The sequence below is a fragment of the Lactuca virosa genome, chromosome 3 (genome assembly GCF_052849685.1).
Source record: "Lactuca virosa cultivar CGN04683 chromosome 3, Lactuca_virosa_CGN04683_v6, whole genome shotgun sequence".
NCBI lineage: Eukaryota > Viridiplantae > Streptophyta > Magnoliopsida > Asterales > Asteraceae > Lactuca > Lactuca virosa.
This window is the reverse complement of record NC_136428.1, coordinates 328,950,857-328,954,340: the sequence shown is the minus strand read 5'-3', so window position 1 is coordinate 328,954,340 and position 3,484 is coordinate 328,950,857. Positions and strand designations below refer to the sequence as shown.

Sequence of the window (3,484 nt, the reverse complement as noted above, 5' to 3'; positions counted from 1 at the left end):
GTTCAGTGGTTCTATCGACTGTCGGGTATGACCGACAGTTGCCTATAGAAGAACTTTAGAATTCAAGGCACTACCGTTGCTGGGGAGGGGACGGTAGCAGGAAGATGATGGTGTTAGTTGTGTGAGCTGTTTGATAATTGGATGTGTCAAGAGGATTGTATTTTCGCATGGACCGAAGTCGGTTAGGGTTCAATGATTACTTGTGGATAGAAATTAGAATAGAGGTTCATCAGTGCATGACAAGGGTTATGGAGGTTAGTCGCAGGCATAAGAACTCAAGGAAATGGCATGGTGCCATGAGAGGTGATTTGGATCACCAGAATGGTTAAGGTCTCAAGAGCATTCTCCCGGATTCTAGTAGTTGGGCAATCGTTGAGATTTGGCTAGTCATGGAACGCTAGATTGGTAATCACATGTTATAGGCAGTTCCTATTATATGAAGTTCGATGGGCTGGGAACCCATCAGACTTATAGAATGAAAGATCTTCGCCGAATCCAAATGGGGGAGAATCGATCAGAATTTCCAGGAATTGGATCATGTGTGGAACTAGTACAAGTTTCGCATCCTGGTCAGGTATAGAGATGACACAAATGACCGTTTAGTTCGAGGTTTTGTAAGTGGGAGTTCAGAGAAACTCCCAACAACTGGTCGGCATTTTCTTGTTATGCATCGCAGGTTTGTGGATGGACCCCGACCGAGAGTCGAGAAGAGCCTCGCTGCCTGTTCTTGACTGTGCGGATTCGATTCAGGGCATTGGGATTGAGATGGTTGGGTAGTGATGAAACCCGGGGTGGTAATCATGATTGGTTAAGAGTGTTGTGAGACTGCGATGGATCATAGCATTCATCTGTTCGAGGTAGACTATCATTGGTAGTGGATATGAGCGTAAACGGGGAATCAGTTTGTGACTTGGGCACGCCAGTCAGGATTGTCACAAAGTATTTCTCCGTTTTGGGTTGAGGACCATTGGGGTCCGAGGTGGAGCTGGGCTCGTGTAACCCTAGATGGGTGGGACCCGTGGGGAAGGTCGCTCCATGGCATAGTTTGGGTGGGACCCGTGGGCAAGGCCTGTTTGTTTATAGTAATGAAGGTGGGACCTAGTGGAGACCGTTGGGTCATGATTTTGGATTCAGGGTTTCAGGATTCAGTGAGTGGTCAATGTGTGTGACGCAGAAGGGTTTATAGGCTGGATAGCTTTGTTATTTGGACTCTGGGGAACCTGGTGGTGGGACCAGGTATGAGATTGGTAGTCTCAGCATTGTTTTGGGAACTTTTATATCTCGGTCCAGAAAGGAGTGGTGCTATCAGAAGGTATTGCTTTCCTTCTGCATCAAGATGTCGATCTGGGTCAAACCGCATTGGATTTGTCCATGCATTTGGATTTCTTCCCAGCCCAGGACGACTAAGCAAGACGTGGCTACCCTTGGGTATGAAGTAACCAGCAACTGTGGTATTCCTCATCGAAACATGGGGAATATTGAAAGGTGCGAAAGGATGTAGCCTAAAGGCCTCCTTGATGCATGCTTTACTGTAATTAAGTTGAGGAAGGTCTCATTCTTCAACCAGATAGTTGTGACCCACTTCTTCGTCCAGCTCCGCAACGGATCTTTTTAGGATAGTAGGGTCGTTGATCATCTCTGCCATCGCCCATTCTATTGTATTGGAGGAATTATCAATCACAGCTCGCATTAATTCCTAAAATTAGACAAGCCACCAAGAAAACACCAAAAGTAAATTAAATTGAAGAACCACTCATATGAAGAGATTAACTTCTCCAACATTTGGTATGTTTTTTGAAACAAATATTTATGAAAGTCACTAAGATTTGCATGTGAGTCTTATTAAAATATGGGGCTTGATCTCTTGATATGTAAGCTTAGGGCTTTCATGGTTGATAAGGACATCAAGCACATCCTATTTTACCTTTCGCACCCCATCTTTCCATATTTGAGTCCGTTCATCAAACAACGGATCTTGGTACTTACGAACTCTTTGAATGGTCGTTCCGATAATCTTTTGATGGGCCTCAAAATCAATCTTACCTCTCAACCACGGGAATAAATCACTAATGGAAAATGCATAAAGATACTTGAGGATAATGAAAACAGACACGACATGTTCAGTTTCTTCTTCACCTGGCCCCCCATCTTCCATTCCAACCCCAAAGAATCTTGTCCCAAAAATCAACATCCTTATCAATTTTCCAAAATAATGTTGGCTCGTGTTTTGAATATTTACTAACCCACCGTCAGTTAGGGTATTCTTTTTTCCTATTTGATTGTAAACGTAGCTAAGCAAGTGATTGGCTTCATCGTCTCCTGTAGGTTGGAGCCATTTGTGTATTGGTGGGGCGAGTACATCATGGATCATGATTGTTCTCATCTTCTTCCATTGATTACCATGAGGGGAAAACAGTTCTTTTATACTCGTCACTTACCAGATAAGTTGATAACGTTTCAGGCCTGGAATAAAATACTACATCTTGCTTTCGCTGGAACTCGTATGCTAGGTTTGGACTGGAGACTGTAATGACATGGGTCGATGGTCCTAGCTTGATGCAAAGTATTGGGGTATTAAACTGGTCCATGAGTTTGTGGATCCATCAGAAAGTTGGCCGATTTAGAAGCATTTGAATGGTGCAACAAATGAATGGTAAAGGAGTTGGCCCAGGTGGTAATCCTGGTTGGTTGCTTGTAGTTTTGTTGATAACATACTTGCGGAAGAATATGAAGATGATGATGATAACTGAGACGCTGACCACCTGAATAGCCGGTGATGAAGACCAAGAAGGATGCATTTGAATGGGAAACAAAATTTAGGTTGACCTTATTATTGCTAAGAAGTTATACATGAATTGAGATGCACAATATGATGATCGATGGTTATGATCTACTCTTGGGTGCAAGTTTTAGGTGATATATAGTCCAAATATTTTCCCAAATTTGATCAAGATTCAAGAATTAAAAAAATACCATAAACAATAAAAACGGAAGTGGGACCTTATCGTCTACATAATAGTTTGATAAGCCTACAAACATATGGTCTAACAAAGAACACATCTCATTTGAAGTCTTAAAAAAATTTGTTATAAGGGCATGCATGTTTAAAATGATATTCGACCCAAGCTTGTGTTGTTATTTATGATACTAAGGCCTTGTTTAACGTGCTAGTTGATAATTGTAAAACTGACTGATAGCTAAAAAACTAACTGATAATTGAAAAGTTAACCGATAAAAAATTACTTTTGGTTGAAACTAACTGATAAGCTAGCTCCAAAACGTAAAATGACATATGTAAAAATGTTCCCTTATTATGAGACAAATATATAATATATTAAATTAAATTAAAGTAAATATTAAATACTATTTCCCCGATTATTTATATTTAATTCAAATATTTTGCACCCCATATCATATTTGCAATACTATCATGAATTTCTCGCAGCTCATGTCGTAACTCTCAAATGTTACCATGCCTAATTCT

At 40.8% G+C, this 3,484-nt stretch overlaps 1 pseudogene; it reads right to left on the bottom strand.

The window, feature by feature from the left end:
* Nucleotides 1-1,180: 1,180 nt before the first annotated feature.
* LOC145164757 (isoleucine N-monooxygenase 1-like) lies at nucleotides 1,181-2,756 on the bottom strand (annotated as a pseudogene).
* Nucleotides 2,757-3,484: the final 728 nt, after the last annotated feature.